The sequence below is a fragment of the Odontomachus brunneus genome, unplaced genomic scaffold (genome assembly GCF_010583005.1).
Source record: "Odontomachus brunneus isolate Ranch 3 - 2012 unplaced genomic scaffold, Obru_v1 Obru_scaffold_263, whole genome shotgun sequence".
NCBI classification, from domain to species: Eukaryota; Metazoa; Arthropoda; class Insecta; order Hymenoptera; family Formicidae; genus Odontomachus; species Odontomachus brunneus.
In genome coordinates this window covers 301,363-310,275 of record NW_022639713.1, presented here as the reverse complement: position 1 = coordinate 310,275, position 8,913 = coordinate 301,363, and positions in this window count along the sequence as shown.

Sequence of the window (8,913 nt, the reverse complement as noted above, 5' to 3'; positions counted from 1 at the left end):
GTGATTTACACTTTTACAATTCATTGACTTTGTTTAAGCATTATGCACATTTGTGTTACCCAGAAAACCACGTCATTTCAGAAAAAGTACACCAGATCGTTTTTCAGACATTTCACCTTCATTTTTGACCTTTTCAAGGTCGCAAAAACAATTTTATCATAAGACAAGTTTGATGTAAAATTTTCCGCTCTTTCGAAATCCGCAGTCAAAAATAGTGTCCCATTAGAAAAAACCATCGTGACCTTGAAGTAACCTTCAAAATTGACCTCAAGGTCAAAACCAATGGTACAATTGAATGACCCCCTCTATCCTGGTCAACTTTTATCTAAACCATTTTTTTGTAGATACCGTAATTTGGAAGATATTCGGATCCATAGACTAAAATGACTCACTCTGTATATATATGCCAGCGGGCGGTTTTTTAGTATACGCAAATATTATAAATTGTTATCTATTAAGTATGTAGGGCGCGCAGACATTGTTTTATGTTACCCTGTAAGCGCTACTTAGCGCCAATTATTTGTTTTATATTGTACAAGGGATCTGGGGAGTTTGCCGCGGTCGTCGGTCGACTCGTTTTTGCGAGCGATCTCATTGGTCGCTCATTAAGGCGGATCGGCATCGCGAGTGGCGCCGCTGCTCGTAAAGTGAGGTCCTGCCTCCGGATTTTTATTCCGGGCTCTTTTGCCGAATTGAGTGAGTGACCGTCGAGGAAGAAGGACGCGTTTTTGAAGACGCCATTACGACGGGGAGGCGACCGACGACGACGACAAGCTTCCTGCATCCTGACGAGACGCCGAGGACGGCGCGAAAAATAAAGAGAAGTTGCGTGCACAGAGTCAACCCGGTGAGTCGATATTTATCCCTTACCTGCGAACTCCCGTTCCTTCGCGCGGAAGGTCGACCCGGATAGCTCGTGCGACGCCATTAACGCAAACGGGTGGCGACCGTTGAATCTGCTAAATTCGTGGAATAAATTAATATAGCGTACAAACTTTCGCAGAAGCATCGTAAATATAATATAAATACTCGAATAATTTCACGGGTCGTGAAGAAATTGCTCACCACTGACCTGCAATCTCGAAGTCCGGTCACAACCTAACCTAAACTCAACCTAGGTTAGGTACGAACCCCCGGGAGATCCAAGAGGAGGACCGAACTTTACCTTCGTCCGGAGGGAGAAGCCTGCCGAACGACAAAAAGAAGTTGCCGGCCAACCGAACCGGAAACAGCGAGGTCGGAGCTGTCCGAACGAGTAGCGGAACAACGTGGATCCGGCGCATATGGGAGAATCTGGACGAGGATAAAAAGAAGGTTACCGTAAGGAATAAGTTAATTGTAAGCGTTAGATAGTAAGTTAGTTTTAAGTATTAGGTATAAGTTAGGGTACAATTGGAGGTTCCCCGGCTGGGGGGTTCGCCCCCTGGACCCCCAATTGTCCCTTCCCACTACATCATTTTTCTTCTTAATTTATACTGTAAATAGTTCAAATTTTTTTTGTCGTCGCCCTCATTTTAGGTCTCTTTTTCCAAAAACACAACTTAGAAAATAAGTACTACATTTCTTCTTCTTCGAAACTACAATTCGACATGCTTCTCTCCTCAAGTAGTGTCCCTTAGTATTCTCGATACTTCGAATTTTTACTCTCCACTCATTCTTTGCAACACAGACAAAAATTTCAAAAATATTTCAACCTTATTTTTCTCAATAACTACCGGTCCGCTTGAAACGAGGTATAAGGTTTTTTTGTAGATCTGATGAAGTTCCACAAAAAAAGCCTTATACTACTTTCCTAACAAACAGCCCGTTTACGAGATATACCACTTTGAAAAATTATAAAAAAAAGTAATTGTAAAAATCACTCTTCCAAAATGCATTACTCATGGAGTACTCACCATTAGTGTCAACATATGATCCTAGTTTCACTCTTTCCACTCCTCTAGAAGACGGGCAAAAATTTCAAAAATATTTTAATCTCATGTTTCTCAAAAACTATGGGTCCGTTAAACGAGGTATAAGGCTTTTTTGTAGATCTCATGAAGCTTACAAAAAAGCCTTATGACACTTTGCAAAGGAACTACACATTTACGAGATATTCGACTTTGAATATTCAGACACCCTTTTCTGCCTTCCACATAAAAGATACAAGGTTGGTCTATATAAACAAACTTGTAGTACTCCTCAAGCCCTACATATTTAGTCTTATACCACAACCCTAATCTCTTCACCGTTTACGAGATATATGCAATTGAAAATCTAAAACTTTGTATTCCCACATCTTATATATTTTACATAATTTTTAAACTACATCCCTATATTCTCAACCTTCATCCAATACTCTACTTCACCAAAGAAAAAATGTCGGCAAACTTATAACCTAACCCGAATTATTTATTTTGACAAGAAAAAAAATTAAATAAATACAATGTTTATGTATCAATTGTATATATTTATTAAATTTTTTTTCATTTTTATCTACAATTTTATACTTATAATTTTATTATACCTATTTATATTTATTATACCTATACTTGTAATATATTAACATAAAAAATACTGGTGATTATTATATTGTTAATATTTATAAAATACTTATAAATACTTCTAAAAAAAAAAGTTTAGAGTTATTCATTTTTACGTCTTTTCGAAGGGGGCGGTTCATCTTCCTCATCGTCAGCATCATAGCCATACTCCTGAACACAATACAATTCAGACTCCTCATCGGACTGCTGGCAATAGGAGCCGTCGGGATCCACAGCATCGATGTGTTGCGCGTGGAAAGGCTGTATGAACGTTAGCAACATAAAAAAGTGAATAAAAAAGATAAATCAAGAGCGTTAAAAACAAAAAAAATGAAAAAAAAACAATGTAATAAAAAAAAGAAAAACGAATGAAGAAATACGAAGAATATACGCCTGCAGCGGTACCTGCAACGGAAGTGGATCTTCTTCTCTTTCACCTACAGACGAATAATCCCACTCGTTAAAAAAAATTATCTGTCATAATTCTCTACATCTTCCGTAGTCGCATCCGACATATTGTGAGAGTGCCAGTCATTAATTTCCACCAAAAACTGCAAATCGTCCTCCTCAGGTTCTTGAGGGCCACTATTTAGCGGCATGATCTGTAAAGAAAAAAAAATAATAATATTAATATACATATACATAAGTTTATGAAAGTGATGTTGAGATCAGTACAAAGAAAAATTCATACAAAGAAACCATTATTTATAACAACAAATTTACAATAAATTACCCAATAACAATAAAAATAATTAAACTATAATAATAAAAAAACAACTATAGCGGCAATAAAACAATAATATAAATAAATTGCAATATATAACAAAAAAAAATTAATAAGCCAAGTGACATAATTATCGGAATATACATCCTGCAAAAAAAAGAAAATAAGAAATAAAAGAAAAAGATACAGAGACGGTGATGATGTTGCTGCTGCTGCTGATGTTACTGCAGACACTGCAAGTCAGAACAAAGAATGTAATGAACGATTGGAAACAGAAATTAAAAAAGTTTATACAGAGTATAGCAAAAATACCGAAACGGCAAGATAACTCGGCGGGGGAGCATTTAAAAAAAAATGTTTCAGACAAAAGTTGTAAGGTTTAAAAAAACACATTCAACGATAATAGTTATTTGACATAGGATGGCGTTGCCAAGGTCAAAACAAGATCAACTTTGCTTTTTTAAATAGAAACTCATATTACGGCATTTTATTCTACGTAAAAAAGCAGACAACTCTTGCTTGAAAAAAATTTTTAAACGACCTCTATTTTCTAAAATATTTACGTAAATATCTCCAAAATTATTAGTTTCAATAATTTTTTACTTGAATTCTATCAATTTTAGCGAAAAATATGAAGAGATAAAATTACATATTTTGTTCTCATAGAGCTCTGAGAATTTTTCATAATTATATATTAGCTTTTTAGTACTTCATTTCCTTGCATTTTCTTGAAGTACTAAAAAGTTAACACAAAATTCTGAAAAAAATTCACAGAGCTCTATAAAAACAAAATAAGCAATTTTTATTTCTTGATATTTTTCGGTAAAGTTGATAGAATTCAAGTAAAAAATTATTGAAACAAAAAATCTTGTAGATATTTACGTAAATATCATAGAAAATAGAGGTCGTATAAAAAAATTTTTCAAGCAAAAGTTATTTGCATTTTTACGTTAAATAAAATGCCGTAATAAAAAATATGTGTTTCCATTTAAAAAAGCAAAGTTGACCTTGTCCTGACCTTGACGACGCCATCCTATGTCAAATAACTACTATCGTTGAATGCGTTTTTTTAAGCCTTTCAACTTTTGTCTCAAACATTTTTCTCTAAAATGCTCCGCCGCCGAGTTATCTTGCCGTTCCGGTACTTTTGCTATACCCTGTATACTTACGGTAACTCTGCCACTACTTCCAATTGTTCCGCTGTTTTTCAAATATGCTACGTCGACCCGTTTAATCTGAAATAAAAAAAAGAAAACACTTCCATGAAAAGACCTCGCAAAAGAAAGGAGAACGTAGATGTTCCCTTTCTTTGTGTCGTCTTTTCATGAAAGTTGGGGGTAGGGCCCGCTCGGTCACCCGCAACCGAGCACACCCCACCCCATTTTGTGGATAGGAAAAAGGAAAGAAAGGAGGAAGGTAAAGGTAAGCCGGAGCCCCGTCGGCCGCGCAAAAAGTGGAGCACAGAAGTACAGGAATACAGGATTCAATCACATTTTCAGCTAGTTGAGAGCACGTTGAAACGATGACTCCCATGTATGCTACCCTGCCCGTGTGCGCTTCTCACTTAAGCCGCAGTAAAAGGCACACACAGACAGGACACGCATACATGGAAGCCATGCTTTCTACGTGCTATCAGCGTGCTGCAAATGTAACTGAACCGATATCCCTGTTCAATTGCAATGCGCTCCACGTCCAACGCGTTTCCCAACTGTCACCACGTGGAGATGGGGTCGGCACATGAACGTCGAAGCTAAACGTTCTTTGAGAGTCACCCACCCTCCCACCCGAAAAAAGAAAGAAAAGAAAAAAAAGTATATTCGCGTAACAAAAAAAATAAAAAATTTGGCCCGAAGAAAAACATTTCAATGATAAATAAAAATTACGGGCCCAAAACAGTGGCTGACGCGAAAAAAAATATAAAACAAAAAATCCTTTTTTTTAAATGAAACGAAAAATAAAACAAAAATAAAATAATACATTGAAATAAAAAAAAAAAGAGGAAAACCCTTTACGTCCGCCGCCGCTTGCAAGGCGGCGGTGGGTGCACATCGTCTTCCTCCTCTGACGACACCAAATCTATAAGCGGAATGTCACGTTCCGGGCGATTGAGGCGGGCCGGAGACGGTGGTGCCATCGGTAATTCGGCAGCAAAATTTATGTCGCACTGAAAAAAAAAGAAAAAAATATGAAAGAAAGAGAAAAAAAGCCTAAAAACAAAGAAAGAAAAAATTACAAAAAATTGGGAAAGAAAAAAACGAGAAAATACAACGCGGAAAAATGAAAGAACGCACAAGTTGAAATACGCAAAAGAAACATTAATAACAAATAAGATGGAAACAAGATAAGAGGAATGAAAACATGTAAAAAAGGGAACTTTTTTTACGTATACCGTCACCGTGGCAAAACCGGTGTCCTGGGTTTCCGCACCCCAGATACCACCTTGACTCTCCCAGCAGGCCGTCGAAATCCTGCTCCTTCGATAGCCGCTTGAGCTCCTGCAAGAGTTTGGCGCGTTTGGTCGTCAATGGTCCTGTTATCTTGAAAGAGTTATAAAAAAGATGAAAGCAAATGATATATGATGTATGAGAAAGGAAAAAAACGCGCAAGGAAAAAAAACATTTCCGTGCTAATATTCCCGTCGCAATCACCCACTATGTCGTGAGAGTTGCCAATTGTTCCGTACGGGAGCTGTCGTCCGCACGGATAGCGGGCGGCGGGCGGCCGTGCGCTAGGCGCGTTCCGCGCGCGGGCGATTACCGCTCGCCGCGGCTTCACGCCGCCGCTGCTACGCGGCAGCGCGTCGAGCCGGGGCCGTCACTCGCAGTTAAATTTCGGTGCGGTGCCTATATAAGACGCCGCGGGCGCCGACTCTAAGCCTTCTGACTGCGTTAGCACATATGGTCACTGCCTTGCTGAGGTATTCTTTTGCACTATATCTAGCATCATACCGCCTTCTTGAGTGCGTAGGCACTTGCCTTGCTAGAGGTATACATGTGCATATCTGCACTGAACATCGCTGCCTTCAGAGTGTCACAGACACGCTGGCTTCAGGTTCAGGTTTAGGTTTTCGCAGCCCTTTAGAGTGCGCTTGCGCGTTGGGCTATCGCCTCTAGTATCCGAGGACACGTTGGCGTTTGGGTTACGAAGTGTATGGTAACTCCACGGATCTCCATCTTCCCAATACGATCGAGGATTGAGAGAAGGCTTCGCGCGATCACTTCGGATTGCCTTGACGCTTCCACCGCGGTGGACGTCTCTCTTCGCGACTTCGCCCGTATTGCATATACCGGGTATTAACGCCACCAGAGCTTATTGCGGTCGAGCTCCCGACTCCGCGCGACTCGTTGTTGTACTCAGGAACTCTACTGCCAGGGATGCAGCATATCCACGCTCGCCTTTACATCCACTTAGGCCTTAGCCGCTGCCAGGGACGCAGCATATCCACGTTCGCCTTTACGTCCGCGTAGGACTTAGCTTCTGCCAGAGACGCAGCATATCCACGCGAGCCACGCTCGCCTTTACGTCCACTTAGGCCTTAACCGCTGCCAGGGACGCCGCATATACACGCGAGCCACGCTCGCCTTCACGTCCGCTCAGGACTTAGCTGCTGCCAGGGACGCAGCATATACACGCGAACCACGTGCGCTTCTTCACAGTTACTGAAGCCATACTCGCCGCGTACGCGACTCCACGCGCGAGTTTCCCTCGCGCCTAAGTCTACATCGCCCGCGCGACGTTACGATTCTCATTACTCCTCCGACAAGGGGGACTTCTCCTAGCGCGGAGGCGCTGGGAAGCGGCGCATCACCGCAGGGCCGCCGCTTTGATTGACCTGGCTCGCTTTATTCGAGTCGGCGACCCACCAAAACCCTTAGTCGAAGACTCCCGTCTCCGCAGAACTTCGCGAGTCACTTGCACCCCACGTCATCTCACGGGGCCGCTGGATAGCGGACTGCTAGCGACGAAGACCGCGGTCTCCACGCGGCAAGCGGACACCTATCCGCATCTCGCACAACGAACCGGTCGCTCTCCACCCTCGGGCCGTTCGAAACACCAATAAATGACTAAAACACGACGTATTCTTACCCTGTGCTCCCTGATTTTATCGACGTCCATGCCTTGTAAATAAAAAAAAATGATTGCTAATGAAAGTAATACTTACAAAAAAACCGAAGCCGTCGCAGAGCAGACACACCCTGAACCTTTCGTTTTGGGTGAGCTCGGGGACGTTGCCGCCTGCGCCTGCGCCCGAGTGCGAGTGCGCACTGACGCTGGTGCCGGTGCTGCTGCTGCTGCTGCGGTTGCTGCTGCTGCTGCTGCGGCTGCGACTGCGGCTGCTCATCGTCGCACTGTGGTGAATGTGAAAAAAGAAAAAGTAGAACAACTTTCATAAGAGGACGTCACGAGAAGTAAGAGCATATCCAAACTAGAGATGGGACTTGGAACAAAAATAATCGATTATAGGCTATAAACATGATCGGTATCGCCCATATTTGCAGAATGTATGAATAAGTAAAAATTGATTATAACTATAATCGATAATTTCTTTTCGATACATGAAGTAGAGATGATGTATAACGATAATGATTATAACTTATAATGCATTCTCTCTGTTCGATGTCCCATATATATTCCAGATGTTCCCATTCTTCTCGTGGCATGGTATCGTGAAAGTAGGCGTAGTAAATAAAAATAATGTAAAAAATTTGTAAAGAAATATTTGTACATAGTTATAATTGTACAAAATATTTAAACGTAACGCTGCTACTGCTACTGCTACTAAAGAATATTATAAACGATTGTAAACAGAGAATGATTTAAAAAAAATTAGGTTTGTTCGAGTTGCTTGTACTTTTCACAATTACACCTAATGCTCGTTGCACACTAGTGTACTCCAAACAACACGAATTTTCAAAAATACATTCTGAAGATGTTTTCACGACGGAGGGACGTCATCAGAATATTCTTAGGACGTCCTTTGAAAGTATGAATTGTCTGAAAATAGCCAAATATCCAATAAGTTTATTCACATTAATTGAATTTTTTTCACTTTCACACTTACAAGGAAACGGTCGGGGGCGTCCCTTACCGAATTTGATGAGCATTGGATATGTTGTAGAGCATCAAAAAACATTAGACACGTATTTTTTTTTATGTGCTTATCTCGAGGTTTTGGGGTTGAAACCACCCCTTGAAAAAAACGGACTTTTTCATTTTTATTTAATATTTTCTAAAATATGAGGTATATGAAAAAATATTTCAGACAAAAGTTTTACAGTATCTTATGCCCTTTCCATCGGTCTATTCAAATTTTTTAAAATGCAATATTTCACCCCCCCCTCCCTCTCCCCTTTGTCACCTTTGCAAATTTTTAAGTTTTTGTAAGGACAAAAATTAAAAAGCATTTCATGCCAAATCCATCGATATATAATAATAGTATGGTTCCTCGATTCAATTCTTGGCAAAACTACATGACTGATAACTTCGCGTTATAGGCACCGCGTTGTGCGAGTAGGTAAGTACTGTACGTTGCGTTGGATTACTTCTCTTCACTTGCGCTATGTTTTATAACTACTTGCGCATATTTTCTCATATTACAAGATAAAAACGAATTAATTCTAATCATATGATATGTAATATACGAAATAAAGACGTAAGCAGAGATAA